The sequence below is a fragment of the Amblyomma americanum genome, chromosome 8 (assembly GCF_052857255.1).
Source record: "Amblyomma americanum isolate KBUSLIRL-KWMA chromosome 8, ASM5285725v1, whole genome shotgun sequence".
NCBI classification, from domain to species: Eukaryota; Metazoa; Arthropoda; class Arachnida; order Ixodida; family Ixodidae; genus Amblyomma; species Amblyomma americanum.
This window is the reverse complement of record NC_135504.1, coordinates 47959802-47981173: the sequence shown is the minus strand read 5'-3', so window position 1 is coordinate 47981173 and position 21372 is coordinate 47959802.

Here is a 21372-nt window from a genome sequence, read left to right as displayed (position 1 = left end):
TTTTTTGATGGATTCCCTGACAGAGCTTGATGGGGCAGATTGCCACCTCATCGCCGTTGACTCATATTTGAGAGGCCACCGTTAGAAATATAGAGTAAAGCCTGTGTTGTTCAGAATCTGCACCAAGCACAGAGAGCTTATAGACAAGGCATCAGTAGGGAATCCGCACTCTAACCTCTGAAGCACAGATTTTTAATCAGTTAAGATGACAACAGGTTGCGCCGGGCAAGACCCAAACTGAAAATGTGCATAGATGGTGACTTCTGGAGTGGACTGTGATGTGGACTGTGATTTTCTGCATAGATGGTGACTGCGGGAGAGGAATGTGTGCTATTATAGGAGACTGTGCTCATAGCGGGTGGACGCGACAGGTTTTCGGACATTATTAACATAGAAGGGACGCTACGGTGGAGCAATTGCCGGCAGAATAAGCAACGCTAATCTCAACTGTCGCATTCAATACCTCAACTCAATTAAGCTACATTCAAAGGAAAGAAGCACCGCTTTTCCTGTAAAGAGCTGCTGTTTCTAGGTCCCATCGCTGGCAAAGAGTGAGTAGTCCCAGACACGCAGAAAACAGCTCATGTTACACTGTTTCCGCCGCCGGCCATTAAGAAAGCTCTGCGTAGATTTTTCGGCGTGTGTGCGTATTACCGACGATTTGTCAAGAAGGTTTCGCACATCGCGGAGCCTCTGACATAACTCACAAAGGCAGATGTACCTTTAAATGGGAAACGCGGAAAGCAAAAGCCTTCAAGGCACTTTAGCGTTGTTTACAATCCCCACCGGTTATTGCAAGCCTTGATGAAAACGCCTTGTCTGAAATTCATGCCGACGCAGGCACCGTGGGCTTAGGCACCATGCTCGTTCAGAAAATCGGCGGGCTGGAGAAATTAATCGCATACGCTAGCCGTTCCCTTCCAGTGCCGAGGCTAACTATTTAACAGCTGGGAAGGATTGCTTTGCCACCACCTCGGCTACTTAGAAATTCTGCCCTTGCCTGTACGGGCGACCGTTCAAGGTGGTCAGCGATTACCAAGCACTCTGCTGGATTGCTAGATTGAAGGACCCCTCCGGCAGCCTCTCTCGATGGAGCGCACACCTCCAGGAGCTTGACGCAACCGTCGTTAGCAAGTCTAGACGCAAGCACTAAGACACTGAGTGCCTGTCACGAGACCCTGTGGATAAACCGCCCCTGGACGACGATGAAGACGCCACCGCCCCTGGACTACGATGAAGACGCCTTCCTAGGCCCCATCACCTCCAGCTCTTTATCACAGCAGCAACGCTTAGACTAGGACTTAAAACGCCTTATTGAGAGCTTGGAGTACAAAACTTTTTCTCCCCCGTCCTCGTTCCAGCGATTATTGCCTTCGTTCTGTGTTCAGAGTGGTGTCCTCGTGAATAAGAACTTCGCTGCGAAAAAGAAAACAACCTACCTTCTTGTTGAAGCTGAAAGACTGCGCGAAGATGTTCTTCAGGCTTCGCACAATGAGTCGACAGCTGGACATCGAGGGATTTCTCGCACTCTCCGGCACATTCAAGAAAAGTATTACTGACCTCAACTGTCTGCCGATTTCGCACATTATGTTAAAGGTTGGTGAGATTGTCAGCTCACAAGAAAGCCCTCCCACCCGATCAGCAGTATTTGTGAACCCTACTGAACCCCCTCAAGGCCCTTTCAGCAAATCTGCATGAACTTGCTTGGCCCTCTCCCGAAGTCAATTTCTGTATATAAGTTAATCGTCACTCACAGCGATCAAATACCTCATCCGCTACGCCGAGGCAAAAGCCCTACCTAACAAAACAGCAGCAGAAGTCGCCAAATTTTTTGTGGAGTGCATTCTTTTGCGACGCCACGCCCACGATGTGCTCACCAGGGACTCAGGGACAGTGTTCGCGACGGTGCTGATGCAAGGCACCCTGCGTTACAGCGAAACAACTAGAGGAGGACACCTGCTTACCACCCCCCGGCCAACGGACTGACTGAGCGCCTGAACAAAACCATCGGCGACATGCTCGACAAGACCTGGGACGTCATCCTGCCTTACGTCGTCTTCGCCTACAACATCGCAGTGCAGGAAACCACCAGGATGACGCCTGTAAGACTCGATCGTCTATGGCAGGGAAGCAACGACCACTCTAGGCGCCATGCTCCTCAACATTATCAACAAAAATAACATCTACGTCGCCACCTACCTTCAGCGTATAGAAAAAACCCGAAGACCTGCCCGGTTACAGATCACGCACCAGCAGTGTACCGACGGCAGACGCTACAACCTACGAAGACGCAATGCGGAATAGAGGCCAGGAGACCAAGTCTGGGTTTAGCTGCGCTGTTTCGGCCCGCACAATGTTCTTCGTCGGCTAAGTGGAACTGCACATGAAGTCGTGCTTCAGGAATTGACTGGATCCCAGCGACGCCGCGTACGGCCAGAAGTTGTCCATTCATATAGTCTATCTAAAGCCATAATATGCACGCAAATGGGCGCTGTGTTTCGGCCCTCGGTGTTTGTTGTGCACTATCCGTTTATTTGGTTTAAAGCATCTGCTCGATGATTATTTTAGAGAGGAGTAGCACCGCAAACCTCTGTATTATTTGTTTTTTTTTTCATTCTTCAAAGCAGCTGGAACGCGGCTTTGTCACTTTGTGAGTGATGCAAAATGGACCAGATTTATCTCGATTGATCTAATACAGGCGGACACACTACATTGTTCCTGAATGTTGCAACTTGGCACGCCTTATATCGAAAGTTCGCTATCGACTATAAATCAATCATGGCTGAGAGCGGCGGGCATTCTGTTCGACGACCACCGAGCTCGCATGATGCTATGCCGCCGCCGAGTCAATCACTTCTTTGCGGGCGCAAGTCAGCCACAATTAGTCCTGCTTAGAAGCCATTTCCCCTCTCTGCTTGCTCTCCGTACTGCAACCACCACTACGTAACAGTATTGTTGACAACGTGTAGTGAGTCATCAAGGACCAATAAAAGGCGTTCATCACACTTTGGAAGACACTGGTGGAAAACTGCCGCTTGTAATTGAACGTCAGATTTTCTGCACTACTATAAATATATTTATTTAAAACAACTAAGCGGTAAATGACTACAATTTCCTTCTTGCAGTAGAGTAGATGATGAACAAAACCAGCCATTTTTCTTTCTGCTTCTAAACACATGCCATAGTGATTGGCCGTTTCTTTATTCCGTTAAGGGAAGCTCAGATGATTGTGTAAGCGATTTCAGGCCCTTTTCAGGCCCTGTTCCTTTTTTTCGACTCTTTACTTAGTTCCTAACACACAATCGCCGCTAGAGTCACCGGAACACGGGAAATAAAAACTGTGTTTTTGTCTTAGAGAATCTGCAAAATAGAAAGCGCCCCTGTTCAGAAGTTTCCGTTATTGCTTTAAAGGGTCCGCACGAAAGACGAACTGGCTTGCGGACAGCACGTTGAACAATCAAGGAAAATTTGGCAGCCTGCGCCATTTTGTTGCGAATATGTCGTACAAATAGAAAAATTACAGCGTGGAAGACAAGAACTTCAAAAGTAGAAAACACAATACAAGCGCTTGTCCTGTGTTTGCTACCCTTGAAGTCCCCGTCTCCCGCGCTGTAATTTTTCAAATATATATCACCAACTCGCCCGCCTTGCTGTCGTACCAATAAAGAGTGTCCTATTTCTCACTTTTGATATTGACGCAGCTGATTATGTACTCGCTGCTCACGGTGCAAGTCTCAGTTCCCAGACCTAGCAGAATCATGGCGGACGCACCTGCCTGGTGTCTACTGCTCATGTTCTGCAGTACCGTCGTGTCCTTCGTGTTTTCTTGTGGTATATTCGAAAGATGGTAAGTACGTAGAGATTGATGCTTTACACAACATGTGCTGTCGGTAAATTATGCTGTGCAAATATTCTCGCATCTGAGTGCCATTATGCCATAAGTTTTTCCTTTAGTTCGTTACTGAGTGTATTGCCGGAATAAAGAGAAAACACTACGTATCGCGACCTGTATGCGAACAGCATCCTTTCCAGGCACACGTGGGGGTTCGACCACAAACTCAGTATTTCCAGTGGATCTCCTTTGTATCGTACATTGTCTGTTTATAGTTTTTACTTAAACAGTCGACATAAAACGAGTAATATGACTTCTAATGTTTTCTTCTAATGTGTAATAAGAGAACATATTGTTACAACGAAGTGGCAGTAGAAGACGAGGTGGCCTCTCGCGTGAAAGGACGAACGAAGAAGAGGAGGTTAATGCAGCTCCCTGTTCGTGTTGGTGCTCTCTGCTAGGAACTCTTTATTCTAACCCCCAACACTTGTAGATAAATGTAAATAGTATTTTTCCGTAACGTCCTTGGTGGAGGTGCTGGGTAATGACTAGAAGGTGGGAGGGCCCGTCAGGATGGAAGTTGCGGCGATAGAGGATGCCATTTTTGGTATCGAAGAGTTGCAGGGATCGCTTCGAGCTTCCAGAGCTGAGGCCCTCTATGATGGTTTGCAAATATGGGTCCTTGCGCTGCTTCTCGGCGATGTTGTGTAGATCTGAAATCCCAAACAGGGAAGGGTTATCGTGAGGGTCACTGAGATCAGGTGGCTCGACAGGGTACCGAGACAAGCAGACAGCGTTTTGATGAAGACGTCGAGACTTGTGCACAACATTGTACGAATACTCCTGAAGGCGTAGCGCCCAGCGGCCAAGACGCCCACAAGGTTCTTTCAGCGAGGACAGCCAGCAAAGGGCATGGCGGTCCGTGACAATAGAAAAAGCACGCCCGAAAAAGTATGGCTGGAATTTAGCTACAGCCCAAACGAGGGCAAGGCACTCCCGTTCGATAATCGAGTAATTTCGCTCGGCAGGTGAAAGCAGACGGCTAGCATACGCATCGATGCGATCTGGACCCCGGGAGCGTTGTGCGAACATTGCTCCGATCCCGTAGCCGCAGGCGTCTGTGCGTAGTTCAGTAGGGAACGCGTGATCAAAATGTGCCAGAATCGGTGGTGACGTCAGCAGGCGCACAAGAGTGGAAAACGCATTTTGTTTATCAGGGCACTAGGTAAACTCGGTGTCGGTCCTCAGTAGGTCAGTGAGGTCGAGCTATGAGGGCAAAATCTTGAATAAAGCAGCGAAAGTAGGAACACAGCCCAAGAAAACTGCGCACGTCCTTCTGGGGACTGTGGATGAGGAAAGTGTTGCACCGCTTCAAATTTAGCGGGACCAGGACGTACGCGGAGGCGTCGACGAGATGTCCAAGAATGGTGAGTTGCCGGGTGCCGAATCGGCATTTGGACGAGTTTAGCTGTAGCCCAGCCGTACGAAATAAAGCCAGGATACTGCGGAGACGTTCGAGGTGCAGACGCTCGCCGAATCGCCCGTAGTCGGCTCCAAGCGTCCCAGCAAGCAAAGAAGTCTCTGTACGACAATCGCCATCGCCACGTCACCTGCAAACCGGGGTCACTCGTTCTTCTGTGGTCTCCTTCCCGCCGCATCGGTCTCTCTGAGAAACTTTTGTCCCCCTACCATCGCCCTTATCGCGTGGTGCGTCAGGTCGCCGACGTCACGTATGAAGTTACTCCTCATACGCCTGCATCCTCATAAAGTAGACCACCCACCGGTATTGTTCACGTCATGCGCCTCAAGCCCTACCACCTCGCTTCTCGACCACCGGCCTAGCGCCGAGACGGCGCTCGTGCCGCCGGGAGTCATGTTACGACGAAGTGGCAGTGGAAGACGAAGTGGCTTCTCGCGTAAAAGGACGAACAAAGAAGAGGAGGTTAATGCGGCTCCCTGTTCGTGTTGGTGCTCCCTGCTAGGAACTCTTTATTCTATCCCCCGCACTTGAAAATAAATGTCAATAGTATTTCCTCGTAACAATAGTGTTATTGATGAAAAACTTTCTTACTGTTTCTAGTGCGAAAAACACTTCGTTTAACCATGTCCAGCTTTCTCACGCAAACATTTTTTTTAATTGAAAAATTCCAAGACACTGTAATGGAAATATTGATTCTGATATGTAACAAACCTTTTTTTTACAGCGTTTCCATCAAACGCTTCCAACAGTTAACACTGCCATAGAAAAATTATGCGGAATGCTTTTGACGAGAGCAATAGCGTGAATAGAAAAAAAATTCAAAACTGCAGTCGGGTGATCTACGGATATACTGATTTTTATCGTGAAATCTTCCATTATGCGAATTCATTGCGTTCATAAATGGTTTCCCGCTCAAAAATGCATTTGTCCAGAATTGCTTGTTATGTCTTACAGTGGCACAAACAAAAAAATGAGGATATGGTTATCGCTCCAGTGTACTGGATGTCTAAGTAACTCTGTGTATGCAGATAAGGAACACACTGCCTCTTAAAAGATTTCAAAATGAAGATCACGCTTTTAAACAATATGGCGATTCTTTGATCTCATATATCTTAGGATTGAAATAAGCTCCCCGCGAAATTTCTTGTGTTGGAGTTACTTGCCCTTAAGCTATTCATGTTTTCCTCTTAATGATAGAGTTTGGTTATAATGTATTTATTAAAACCAATGAAATTATCATGGAAGAATTCAGAGCTTTCAACACGTACACGTGGAATAGAAACAAATAAGACCCCAGTCTAGTATCGAAGGCTTCGTACATGAAATCATGCGCTGCTCCGGTACTATACCCTGTTTTGTGTTATTATTTCAATGCTGCGTTGGAAAGGCTCATATGTTCGGGCCACAGATTTTGAAACCCTACACTCGATAATATTAAACTGTTAAAACTGGCTTTGAATATTTGTGACTGTTATTGCGCATATGAATTGCGCAGGAGTTCGAAAATTAGGATATCTTTGGAAACCATATGATAGGTGAAGAACCTTCAATACCTCTCAGGCAGTCGCACTGCCCAGGTTACGTGAACGACGGGGAAACCGTTCGGAACGTTTTCGCAGATTCATGTGATCAAACTACTTATATTGTGTTTTTCCTGCAGCGACAAACTTCAAGGACCTGAAAAGAGAGAAAAGGACACCGAAGCTAATGTTTGAAAGCACAAAAAAAATTAAAACAAGTAGAGTGCTTTTCGAACAATGGGCCCAGATCATTCGTGTTCCATTCGTTAAGCTACCTAAAGTGCTCTTTCGAACGTCAGTTCTATGGGGGCGTAAGAAAAGGCATCATCCATTAGAGATGCCATCCCGTAATATCCCGTCGCAATGGCGACTAACCTAACAGCGAATTTGAGCACTTTTCAGACAAAGATAACCGAATTGCTTACATTTTGATTGAATAAAAGTTTCACACTTCAGTTATTCAAAGACGAATAACGCCCCCAGGTGATTTACTGTGGTAACCTCTTCCACTTATGCATCGCCGATGGGGAAAAAGAAACTATACCAAAGACACCACACCGATTTAGCGTCCGTGGCTGGTCGGGTCGGTAATGAAGCATCTTTGGCTAAAAAAAGCGCACTCCCCGCGCGGCCTGCATTTATGACGCTGCTGCTCGGCTGCTCGCACTGGGCGTTACATGAGAGTGGCGCTACAGAATCCGCTGACTCTACCTCCCTGCGTTTTTCTTAGCTCACCAGAGAGCCGCGCCGTCTACTGTAAGCCGTGATGTTCAAGAAAAACATATATGCTCTGTACTCCCCATATCTATAAAAGAATTCAATAAACTTGTCAACTTATATTCCACTAACAACGAAGCTTATATTCTGCAGTATTACCGAGTTTTATGGCAAGCTATTTTTTTTAAATGTGCATATGCTCTCTTTAATGTCAATTTTTTGCAGGCCAAACAAATAATTTTTCATGTTGATAAATTCTATTGGGTTCTGAAAAGCTGCCTTTGCGATGTGCGTATGGAATCAAACATTTCTACGTTTTTATTTCAGCCCTTTTTGTTCAAACATCGATTCACCGGTACATAAATGACGCCATCCAGAAATGCATCCCCATATACATGAGACAGAAGCCTCTTCCTCCCCAAACTCTGATTTATCAGGTAATGTAGTGCTTTTGATAGCACAGTGGGGAAGAACAGTGGGCGGAAAGTTTGAATGCGATACGGTTGGAAAAATCATCACGGAAAACTCACAGCATGGATAGCAATCAAAAAAAGGGCATGGTGAGTCGAAATTTCCTTATTCGTCGAGACAGCAATGACCTCATAGGGCCACGCGGTATGGCCCAGCGCTGACTGGTGGACGGGACATGTGAAGCTATGAGACCATGTTTCATGCCCGAGTTGCCAGGTGCACTGGAAAAACAGGGTGCGGTTAGTTATCAAATCGGCTCATTCCTTGAGTCTATGATCATATTACTGGGCTCTGTCTTCCGATACCCTGGCAGTTGGAAGGTATGCTGGTCACGTGACAGAGCCGAGCGTTGCAATGGCCTTAGCGGTAGTCAACAGGTAGGCTTGTTAGTGTGCAGACCTTTCTAGACAGCTACGCGTATCTCGTTAGACTGAATTTCCGAGTAACACCGCTTGTGCTTGCAGCAGTGAAATATCGTCGTAAGAGCAGAGTCCAACCAAAGAAGTGTTGCTTAACATGGAATATGGCCAGCTGCACAGGCAAAGCGCGTGCTGCGAGCTGGAGATAATAAAAAGGAGAGCAAGGTCGAGGATTTTTCAGAATTTTCCGCTATCACATTCTCATTAAGTAATGTACACAAGTTTCTGGAAACATTATTTATAATGGGAAATAGAGTATAGTTCGCACTACTGTCTGCAGTTCTTTACTATACTTTACAAGATAAGATCAATATAAAGCAGACGCACTGCGTATGAAGGCAATTTTTCTTTTACAAAGCAGTGAAATTACGCACAATGCTTGCGTGTATACGGGGGCATGATATTGCAGAAGTTATTAAAAATCGCATACCAGCTTTTCTGTGCATTCAAGAAAAATAGCTTTGCGCATTTAATAAAGAGGTGGACTATGCTTTCCACCCTAATTACTAGAACGCCCATGCCGGGCGCAACTCCGATTACTGTACGCTATGCAACACTGTCTACGCGTTAGCAATGCCAAGGTGTTTAACGTAGTTAAAGCGAGTAGACGTGAGAAAGAATGTGTTTAGCCTCGTTGGCTCATGGTTTTGCTTTGCTGGATCGTAGGCGCGTTTGTCGACGATGTGAGACGAAGGTTCAGCGCTGACTGAGGTTAACGGGATCTGATCTGTGCACACCCGAAGATAAATGGTGATGAAGACGACGAAGTGCAATGCGCAGCGCAAAAGCGTGTTGCATTTTAGGGCAATGTTTTATTGCCAGCAGAGATAGCATAATGCTCTCGTGCAGAGGCTAGTATAGTAGATCTGTTCGCACCACCACGGGTTCGAATTATCGTAGCAGCGATGTTAGTACAAAAGCCCTATTCCGATAGATGAGCCCCGAGTAAAATCTTGCGATGTTTGTGGGTTTGTGTGAAGTATTTTGCGGTCCTTGGTGTATTGCGCCAAGTGAAATAAATAAATATAAATCAAACATTCCCGCGGCAGGCATTCAAACACACGGTGGCGCGAACGAATCAGCTTCGTTGCCCTGTGCTCAAGAGCACTAGGATCTGCTGGCACGCCGCTTTATCGCTTTGTTTGCGGTGCAAGACGCGACCAGATTTATCTCGATTGATCGCATGCAGGTGTTGCTTATTCTATGTTGTTCCAGAATGTTCTAGTGGGTTTTCTCGCTTTGCCGCGAAAGTTCGCTATCAGCTTTAAATTGAGCACGGCCGAGAGCGGCGAGCATTCTGTTCTACCACCGCCGAGCAGGCTTGATGCTACGCCGTCGCCGAGCCATTCACTTCATCCTGGGTGCAGGTCAGCTCAACAAGAAGTTTTCTTTATGAACTTCTGACTATCTTCCTCACAGCTTTAACTGCCATCACCATCACGTGACATTATAATTGGCGCTGCGCCTCTTGGGATGTCAGTTATTCAACTGTGTTTAAAAAGAATAAATGCCTTTTCGGTTTGTTTTTCAGTTTGCGAAGACCATGTGCGAAGCAGTCGACATATGCGACCAACTCATTCATGAAGAAAAGCTGGAGGTGAGTCCCTTTAACTTGCATCTCGAGCTGTCGTCCAGCTTGCACTGCGCTTACGGCGTTCTGGCGTTTATAGTACCATTGATAAGGCAATCATGAATTAGGAAAGGGGTGGAAAAACCACGGTTATTTCATCATTGTTTATTAGATAAGTTCAAGAAAGAAAATGAAACAACAGTAGCTTCAATAACGGTATACCTTTATTTTGAGGGCCTATAAACTTCCGGACATGTCTCGTAGTGGCGTTCATTCACTGCAAACAGGTGCGTTAAACAGGTGACATAAGTACTATTGGATATACCTGAAAAAATTGAACTGTGCAAGATAACAGGAGGCTAATATCGAACAAACAGCAGTGGTATCAAAGAACAAAGAAGATAAAATACTAGATATCAGATCTCCGTCATTAATAAGATTTTCCTACAGGGAAAAAAAAAATTAAGCTTTCATTGTTTTTTACGGTTTTAGTTATCTTTAAAAAAGTCGCTGTTTTAATTTTTTGCTGTTTTTTTTCATCGCTATTTGCGATGGAAACGCGCCTACAGCTGTCTCATATGGAACGGCGTAATGATAGCGTCGCCCCCACAGGATTTGTGGCATCAAGGCAGCGGTCTGTGCGTTCAGAAATGCCCGCTCGCTACTAAGGGCGCAATCATCCGACCATAATCATCATCAGCAAGACATACACGCCAGCCGAATGCGAGGCAAGCGGAGCAATGAGAGGGTTGCGCCGGCAGGGGGCCTGCATATGGGCGTCGCAATTTTAAGCCTATGTGTGGTTTGGCTAGGCGGCGCTGACAAGCAGTTCTTTCTTGTGCGGCCCGCTCCGTTTACTTCTGTCCGCGCCTGTACATGAGTAATGCCTTTCTGCAGTTGTAATGCCTGCAGCTAGTTCAATTCGTGTTTTGAAATTTGAAATGAACAGGCGTGTACTTAAATCTTTCAAAAGTTGAAAGATTGCAGTCATCGGTTTTGCCGGGCTTTGAAGAAGCGGCCGAATTTATAAAAATTGGAGGACGTTTACACTTCGCCTTTAAGAAAGGAACGAAAAAGCGTAATGCAGCGATGCCAAAGCATTACTCATGCATGCATCAATACACAAAAACACTTAATGAAGCTGAAGACTACAGAGCGTTCACTAGATCCACTTTTATTCAGTTCGAATCAAAGAGCCTTCCTGGCGTGTCAGGATTATTACGTCTCATTGGCTCGGAATTGAACGGGTAAATAAGTGTCGTAAATTATCGCTACAAACTCTCGATATAACGTAATGAAGTTTTGTTGCCAGAAAAAAAGTGTTGTAGGCCTGAGCACGACCGAAAATTGAAAGTCGATGTGGGGCAAAACTCTGATCGTAACGCTCGACGACTGGAACCCGTTCCTTTCAAAATTGCGTGCTTGACTTAAATGCATGAAGTGGAACGCTAATATATTGAGGCTGCACACACGACCATTATTATAGCGGCATAACGGAGTGGTGTTAAGCCCCATAAACTGAACCAGAGGTCAGAACTTTTGGAGCAATTCATCTGAGCACCAGAGACAACAAAAAATTGGTCTATTGCCGATACAAATTTATCAGTGTTGTGCTTGTCAATGCAGAAAAAAAGCAAGATTGTAAGCATATGCAAGCACTTTCACTTCATTGCCCAAAACAGAGAAGGATGGTTATTACTCTTACACAGAACATCCAAACAAAGCAGCTCCAGATAAAGGCCAAAAAGCAGAGTGGATATAAGACAGCCTTCTCTCACGGAAGAGCTTATCGGCACAGCGTTTAATAAGGGACCATTTAGAATTAAGCAAGTCGAAAAATTGCTGTAGCAGACGTGCACCCCTTTAAGAAGTCGACCCAACATTTGCTCGCTCTAGTAGGAAAAACAGGAATAAATGGCACAACCAAACGCCTACGCAAGATCCGTCTGAAGCAAAGCGAGCTGATCACGATAGCGGGAGAAAATTTCGAGAATTGTACGCTCAATGTGTACATTACTTTGTATTGTGTAGCCTCTTAAACCGTATCTTTGGTGTGGGCCAAGGAGAACCGACATTGAGAATTGTAAGCGATATGACATAATCTTAGCAAAATTTTTTTATTCCACATTTGCCAACGTAATGAGCCTATAGACCTCCACTGAGTGCAGTTTTTTCTCCATTTATACTTTTTCTAGATAAAACTCTGACTCCTTGTAAAGTACTGTACAAAATCATCTACCTCAAAACACAACATGAAAGCCTGCAGCAAGATAGAAGTTAGGATAGATTTAAATGCTGTAAAAAATTCACTCAAAATCCGTTCGGACCACGCATTTTTTAGAGAGGCAAGTGATAGATGGCTAGTCCTACCTCTTTATGTGTGAAAACGCCACTAATAAAGAAGCAGTCCTCTTCTGATAAAGATGTCACAAGAGATGTGAAACTCGAGATGACGTCAGAATTTTGTGTATCGGGAGTATCACTAAACAACGCTGTGTGGTAGTTCACGAACACGGACATTATTACTTCACTTGTACCTGTCACTAGAATCCCACTGAAGATCATTTCCGGATTCTGCTTTGCGATGGCATGACGGTGCTCATCAAGCAAAGCTTGTCGCGCCAGGCGTTCACAATGCAAAGTACGCTTGGTACGAGATCTGACAGGGGCACCCCTGTAACGATCCGCATCATGCCCTTGTAACCAACTTTTGATGCTGGTAGTTTTATTTGGATATAAGCGAGGCGCTTCACATTCCAATTCATAGAGACTGCACTTGCTTTTGTTAAGTTCCTGTTCCAGCTGCTTCTTGTGAAATGACTTAACAAAGCCGATTTCAATAGCTATCGCAACTACTTCCTACCTGAACATTTTACATGCGGCAGACAAGAATATGCTTCCAGAAAAACAAGATTGCCGATGCGAGCGCACGAGAATACTGAACTCTTCGTCATTAACTAGTGATGAGTTTGCCTTCCAAAGCACCCACTACGGCCTAAATTGTGAATGGTCCTTGCCATCGAGCCGAGCAACCACCACAAAATGATCAGAAATGAAGTAATAAGCTGTTTTTTTTTAAAGGAGGCTCAATGCCGTTTGCTGGAGAATTGGGTTGTTAAGGAACAGAAAAGTAGGGGTCTATTGATACATCAAAGAATGGCATGGGTGGTCTTGCCACGCCTTACAATGCTTTGTAGAGGCCACTTAACACATTTGCCAATATCTTCCCGCATGACGCTCGCTCCGGCTCTGGTCAATGCACGAAATTCATCGGCATCGGTGGGGAAAACCGTGCTTGGCGACGAGGTCGTCGCGTCCCTTGCGGAACTCTGAAAAATGCCGCACTAGGTGGTAAAGGACAGCACGACACATACACGGGCGCTCCATAATGTTAACATTCTCCTATTCATTCCAGCGAGGGCCGGTAAGCCACTTACGAATGATGTTTGGCGTGTGAGCGGCGTCGGCGATGATCTTATTAATGAAGATCTGCTCATGCCGTATGAGAGCAGCGGAGGTATCAAGGTAAACCGGTGCTGTAATGGCCGTAAGTCGTGCACGGCTCCTCTGTTTGACACGCTCCACACTGCACGTTATGACAGCCAAGTTGTTGAACATGTCAGCAGATTCGTCGGTAACGGCGGGGTATACCAGCGGAGAAAAGGAACGAGACACTATCCCGAGCCGCTTTGTGAGCGGAATGATTCCCGTCGTCATCACCCGCGCGTCCAGAGATCCACGCGAGCCAGATGTCCACGTTGCGTAATGAGAGGGTTCTGATTATAGAAGTAATATGCTGTGCAATTTGGTGGGTCGAGAATAGTTTGTGGAGCTCGCGTACAGCTTCATGTGAATCAGACAGTTTTTGGTTTTTGCGCGACATGTCAGTTTGCAGCAATCGATTGACTACCAGAACGTTTTCCACCTGCAGTAGAGCGCCGTATACAGCGAGCAGCTCCCCTTCCTTTATGCACCCATCGGAAGCACGGATAGTACGGCAGCCGCTGAAATTGAGATTCTCACGGCTGCGCCATGTCATTGATATGGCGCCGTCTTTCAGGGATGCATCTACTTATATGTCCTCCTCATCTTGTTCTCTATCAGCGGCCGTGTGTCGAGCTAGGTGAAGCAGTGCCGCTGTATGTGCTCTGGGCGGAGCCGCACGTCTGTAGTGGGCGAGGTGTGGACGGAGCCAGGCCGCAGCCGGCTGGCCTTCATAATGAACCGGTGCAGAGAGTTGGCGGTCCCAGCGTTCTAAAGCGCGCCCCTGGTTCGTGCAAGTTCTGCCTGTTTCGAGACGAGTTACAGCTTCGTCAACAATTCTGTGTACAGTAGGAAGGGCCACCGCTTCTTCTAGTGCCGTGATGCGCGTATGTCGTGGTAGATGTAGCCCTGTGCTGACTAGCTAGCTCTTCGCGGATTTTCGGGGTCAGTTCGTACCAGGGGGCGCCGTAGAGTATCTTGTCAACTGCTACCGCGCGAGCCAGCGTCTGACAAGCCTCTTGCCTTGCGCCACCGTACTCGTTTGACATACGAGCGATGTAGGGTACTCTTCTAGGTGCTCTTGAGGCGTTTGATCCAAGTACGAGCACTTTTACAGCTGCAGACGGACACACTGAGAAGCTTGAAGGATCTGTTATGAGTTGTGAGCAGCTGGCCTGCCATGAGAAGATGCAATTTTTGGGACGGGTTATTACAAGTCCTGCCATCAATGCTGAGAACTGCAGTCTTGCAAGGTGCTAGTTCATGGCCCAGCTCTATTAGTGAGGTCTCCAGGATATGCACCGCTCACTGCAGCTCGGCTTACATGTGATTGGCGGAATCAAAATCATAGGCCTCGACCCACACGGTTACGTGATTTCCTGCCCTTCCTTGTTCCAGGCGTCTTGCTGCCTACGTCATCGCCAAGTTAAACAGTAAAAAGCCGACGATTGAGCCTGAGGAACTCTCCTGTCGAGGTAGTGTGTGCGAGGCGTTCATTCTTGGGTACCGCAGTTGATACGTACGGCTCTGCTCTGGGGAAAGTTCCGTATTCAGTTCAGTGCCCGTTGACTGGGGTATACCTGGACAAGCTCCGCAAGGATGACGTTTTTATCGACGTTGTCAAAACTTTTCTCAAGTTGACTGCGAGGACGTAATCAGGCATGATTGGCGGGAAGTTCAATTAATGACTCTGCGAAGCAGCCATAAGCAGTATTGTGTACTAAAATTGGGGCGAAAGCAGGTTTGTGCCGGGTGGTACCAAATTGTGGCTTATTCCAGGTAATATTGATACCTAACGTTGATTAGTCGCGAAATCAGTTTTCAGACGATGGAAGTGAGAGTGATTGGTCTGAGGTTGGAAATTACTGAAAGAACTTTTCCAGGCTTTGGTATCGTGTTAACCAGTGTTAGCTTGAGCTGCTCCGGCACATCCCCTGCTTCCCACGAGTTATTTATTGTTTCTACGAGCTGCGCTTGGGCGGCATCGCAAACTAAGCATCTGCCAGGTGACGCCGTCGTACCCTGAGGCTGAGGGGCTCTTGTCTTGATCGAACACCACCGACAGTTCCCCTATTTTGGACTGCTTGTCAAGTTCGGGATCTAGCGTAGACACAGTAAGAAAAGAAGGTTATCAGGAGGTTGGTCTGCAGCGTGCGGAAAGAAGGTCGGGATGAGTTGCTCCTCTACCGAGAACATCGGTTGTTTTCAGGAAAGCTCTGCGAAAATGGAAGTCAGCTTTTTTCGTTTTCCAGCTGTGCTTCTGTAAAGGGCCCATATTTTACCGAGCGGCGGGCATTTTGTTCGACGTCCGCCGAGCCCGCCTGTTACTACGCCGCCGCCGAGTGATTCAGTCCATCGTGGGCGCAAGTCAGCCCAAATAAAGAGTTTTGTTTAGACGCCATTTTCGCCGTCGGTCTGCTGCCCGGATTGCAGTCACAACTACGTGAAAATATTATAGAGCTGGCCCTATGCACAGTTACACTGCAGTACCCAAGGTAAAGATGTTGTCACAACTTTTCCTAAGTGTCGTGAATGGGGTGTTTTGAAGAGAATTAGTGCACATTTTTAGATTACCATTCCAAGCTAGTTGCTGCTTGAAATACTTGTATCTGGACAATGTGCGCCTACATCTGAAGTACTCGCTGATAGTCTTACGTGAGATTCCTATATACAGCTGAAAATCACGAAGAATATAGTAGACATTTTGCGAAAACCTGCAGAAACTGAGTTGTTTGCCTGAAGAATGTATGCTAGGTGCGTATCAGGGTGTGCAGCTTCGAGGCAAATGGATAAATTTTCGTACTTTCCACGCAGAAAAAAGTTCCGTGCATTCGGCAGTGGCTCTGGGCTCGTTGGGTGAGTGAGCTCCTAAGGCACCCTTCAGTTTTCACCAAAGATCGTTTTGCTCGTGAACAGAATTTTCGTTCGTATTTTTTTTTAGTTTCCTCGCCACCACTTCAATCTGTTGTTGGGAACTGCAGCAGTGTTGATTACTGATGGGATCAAGCCGAACACTTCCAAACGCAACCACGAAGAACAGTCTCCTACTGCGTGTATCTAAGGAGTGTTTCACTGAGTAAATGCAAAGTATTAGGAATATCCGATGTCTCAAGAGAAGAACGTTTTATGTTCTATCAACATTTCATTTAACTCTTTTTTGGAGAATGCTAATTTTATGCAACGCGTAGTGTTCCCAAGCCATTTTTCACCTTGAGACTCCCATTAGGCAGCCCGCTATTGCATGTCAACAAAGGTATTCAGGGACCCGCCTCACCTGCTCTTTCCGCACGCGAGAGTTTTCCGCCACACATTAGCCACGTGCACATCCTACTCACACCTGATACACACGGCCATTTTCCTCATTACTGTTGCCTCACGCTTCTGTCTCAATGTCTTACTGCGGCATCCAGTGGCCCTACCTGAACCCTGGCTCCATCATTGACAGCTACGCATGTGCTGTAGAAAACTGTTCTTCTTGGCGTTCCTTCTCTGAAAGTAACGAAGCGGTCGGAATTATTTTTCAGATTGGGACCAATGTCCTTCCGCTAGACCAAATGCGGATCGTGGACGAAGCTTCGGTAAGAATGCTTACTTTCACTGTTATTATATTTTTTGTGTACAACAAGAGTAAACTATAATAGGATTGAAAGACAGGTTACTTGACGCCGCAGTTGAGAGTGCTTTGTCAGAGAGCCGTAAACTCATGTGAGGCGTATTTCCAGGGGAAGATGGTAGACCTGGCTGCAACTGCGCTGAGGTGTGGCAAGAATTGCTTCTCAGCCCATTAACAGGCATCATAAACTGAGATTAGGTAACAAAGGGTATTTAACAGGTGGCCACTAATATCAAAGACGTTCTATAGCCTCTTCTTCGATATGTCCGTAGTGAGTCAGCAGGGCTGCCTTGGACAAAACATTTATTAATCCACTTGATGCATAACCAGATGAAGGTGTAAAGCAATAAGCCGTGCATGGTATGAGTGGCAAAGTAGTAGAGTGCAGTGGCTAGTTAGGAGAAAATGCGATAAAGCGATTACAAAAATATCATGGAGGTGTCGTCGAAGTACTTGCTTGTAGAGTAGAAATTATGCTAGCCGGCCTGCTAGCCATTTACCATTCAAGTGCAGGATTTAATGATTAATGAAGCAAATACCAAGGACAGTGCGCAAACGTTATTATTGTAAATGTGTTATGAAACCAGGCGGGGAGAAACAGTGAGAAAAATTTACGTGGTAACCTCAGTAACCAACTAAAATTTTTAATCACCTTTTTTATATTCTGCAGGTAGCCTGCATGTTTATATCGAAGACGAGGAGGCAACGACAATAGAACACATTTTTATTGTGTACAATTTTGCAGAAGCGCTTGTGTCTTGAGCTATCCGCTTCATAAATTCGAGCCAAAACCGTGTAATCCCGAATGAGAACTGACAGGGTTAAGCATGAAGCTCCTCCCTTGTGTGACGCAGCTTTGCTGAAGGCACACTGTTTAAATTCAAAAATGCGCATTTTAAAATTTTGTCAAGAAAGTGCAAAACGCACAGTTTAGTCACTTTTTCTATATTTTATGAAACCTACAGCACCTTGTAACATTAAGAGGGTACGAGAGCAATATACAAAGGTTGATATAACGAAAAGTCACTGAGATTAGGCATATATTTTTGATATTTTGATTCTTAATTATTTCGAGGTATTTTCTTAAAAATTGCTTTCTACCGAGTTCCACGTAAGGCTGCTTCACAAAGTTCGTTAATCTAGCATCGTACGCGCGCTGAAAGTACAAGCAGTGTAAATCCGCAAAACGTGCGAACATATGTCGCAATATGCGCCTCAAGAAACGAAGCAAAAGTTTTGGAAAGATGACATTGTAGACAACGCGGTAATAGGTGCCGTTTTTGGTGCTATAAATTATTTTAAAAAAACACACCTTATCTTAATTCCATCGCGAAGTTTAAGCTCTCAAAAGAAAGATTTTATCACAGAGATTGTTTGTGAGAGCAGAAGTAAACTGAATTTGTCTCTTTCCCTTTCTTGCAGCTTTGTGCACTTACGGCAGCGCCTTCAAGCAGAGTTTTGAAGCACGGATTGGCTTATCTCTTGAAGACATTTGGCTGAGACTTCGAGTTTTCTCTTTCGGCCACCAGCACTCCATATCCGCATTACGACACCTTTTTTTTACATTCACTGTGCGCTTCCACTGATAGCTTCCTGCCAATAATATGCATAGAAAGTTGTATTGAGCTAACTTGGAAGACAAACCAACCCCAAGAGATACGGCACTTGCAGGCATCTGAGGAAAAGGATAACACGTAATTGTTGCTACTTATAAACTCAAAACTGCCTTCTTCGCATTTTTACGTTCTATCATATTCTCTTTCAAGAGCTGGCGACTAAACATTCGGGCTGTAGCTAGCAGAAACTTGTGGCTCTAATTTTCGAATTTTTTTTTAATATTCACCGATCTCTTTCTGAATTAAATTTATAATGCAATTTACCTCCCTAACGCCTGCGATAAATAACTCCTTCAGTGGAAAGCCACCCGGCTCTGCGCGAACCAGACATCGACATTTAATATAAAAAAAATGATAAACGCTGCTTTACGCATTCTCCTTCCCGCACAAAACCATACTTTGCACACAAGCAAATTTTGGAAAACGATTATGTCTAACGTACGAAGCACGGTTTAAAAATCTTTTATTATATGAATAAAGCAGAAAACTCTGAAAGACGGTTCACAGCTTTGAATTCTCCTTCGCTCTGATGTGCTGCAGGCCTAGCTGTGCACCTAGTGCATGATTAAGCGCCATCGCGCACACGCTTTGTGGTCGCTTTGGGCAAATTCCAAAGAAGTTATTTAGTTTGCAGCACTGTTAAGTGCAGTCGCGTTCTACGCGCACCACGTTTTGAGCCTCAAAATACACCTTCATTGTCATTTACTCCTGAGAAGTTGACCGAGCCTGTTTCCTAAATTACTCGACCATTGCTAGAAGCTTCTTTACGAGAAGAAAGAAACCTTCCTCAATTAAACCATTACATAACGTCGGAGAGAGGACGTGCATTGAAAACTATCTCTTTATTTCACTAAAACCGCCGCTGAGGCTCAGAGGTTAAGGCGCTCGTTTACTAGTACGGAGTACCTGGGTTCGAACCCGACCGCGACGGCCGCGTTTCGAATGAGGCTAAACGCAAAAGGCGCCCGTCTGCTTTGTGATATCAGGGCACGTTAAAGATCCCCAGGTGGTTAAATTTATTCAGGAGACCACCACTACGACATAACTTTCTTCTTTTTTCTCACACTCCCCCCTTTATCTCTTCCTTTAATGCGCGGTTCGGGTGTCCACCGTGATATGTGAGACTGTTGCTGCACCATTTCCATTTCTCAAAAACCGTTTTTCGGTTTTATCTCACTAACGTGTACAACATGCATATTACTAGAATTTACCATGAAATTTCACGAATATGATAAAGTACTAGACGACGTTGAACTAGTGTTCAAACGAGAACATTCAACTTACACGCAGCTGGTCGTTTCAATCCATAGTTTGTCAACAGGAACGCATGACCGAAAACAAACAGATTTGTTATTCGTCAATTTGCGCGCAGCTTCTATTAAGGTTTCGCACAACAAATTGCTTCATAAACCGAGAAGTTATAAAAACTAGAAATTAGCATCAATCCGATTGCACCTCTTTATTCAACACAAGTTTCTCGCACTAATTGAAACCTGCCCTGATCCCGTCCTGTCGATGCGGCTTTCCCCAGGTATCGCATCCGGTCCTCTAGTATTTTTAATTTTTTATTACTATTTTAATAGATACACATCTGTATGCGTTAAGCTATGTGCTGAATACTATGTCCTGCATGAAAAATTAAGTTCAAGTGAAGGCCAAATCACGCTGAATAATGATTTTCGAAAATAATTTCTTCGTCTGAGAGAGGACAACTGAGATTTATTTTTGTATAAAACCGTATATAGGAAACTAATATTAAAAAAAAAGTTTTTAGTATCTGTACTCAAATAAAACTATCCAACCTCATGAAGTTACAGAATATAATTACGTTGTCCTATGAATATCTAATAGCCTCTCTTGGACCAAGAAAGTTGATTGTGTTTCAGCAAACGCGCTCCCAAAGCTTGTTTTTTCTTGCTACTCTCGCTGAATTTAGCAAGCCCTGGTACACACTTCCTTGCCTATGACATGATTGCTTGCCCCCATCTTACAATACCTAGTAGTCTGGTATCCTTTTACAATGAAAAATATTGCCGCCAGGTGTCCCCGGGCGGCGCCTTGAGGACAAAGAAGTGAGACGCGCGTGCTCTAGCAGCTGGGACACTGCTTGACTGATTGCGGCCTGTGCCTATCCCCTTTGGTTCTGCAACCTATTTGTGACATTTTGTGGTATAATTCGCTGGGTAAATCGCCCTGGAACGTGTTGCACACCCCTCCTAACACCTCTCCCTGTCGACACGCCAGTGCACCGAGTAAGAGTCGAAATCTTGGACTGTGCCCCCTGAGCATGGGCTATTGGAGACTACCTCGACACCTGGCCGACTGCCTCCTGTGCTGAGGCCATTCGACTCTACCTCGGCGCCTACCCCTCAACCAGTCATGCAAGGCGCCGCGTACTACACCCTCCAGAACCCACGGCTACCAAAGTCAATTAACGGGACTCAACTGGAGGACGTGGAAGATTGGCTCCTCCAGTTTGAAGGTGTTGCCGCACTTAACCAATGGGTTGACGCCGCCAAGCTCAGGAACGTTTTCTTCAGCTTGAAGGACGGTGCTTGTACTTGGTACAAAAATCGAGAGGACACTCTTTCATTATGGCCTGAATTCGACGTCAACTGCTCGCCGCGTATGTCAGCGCTGGTCTTCGAGAG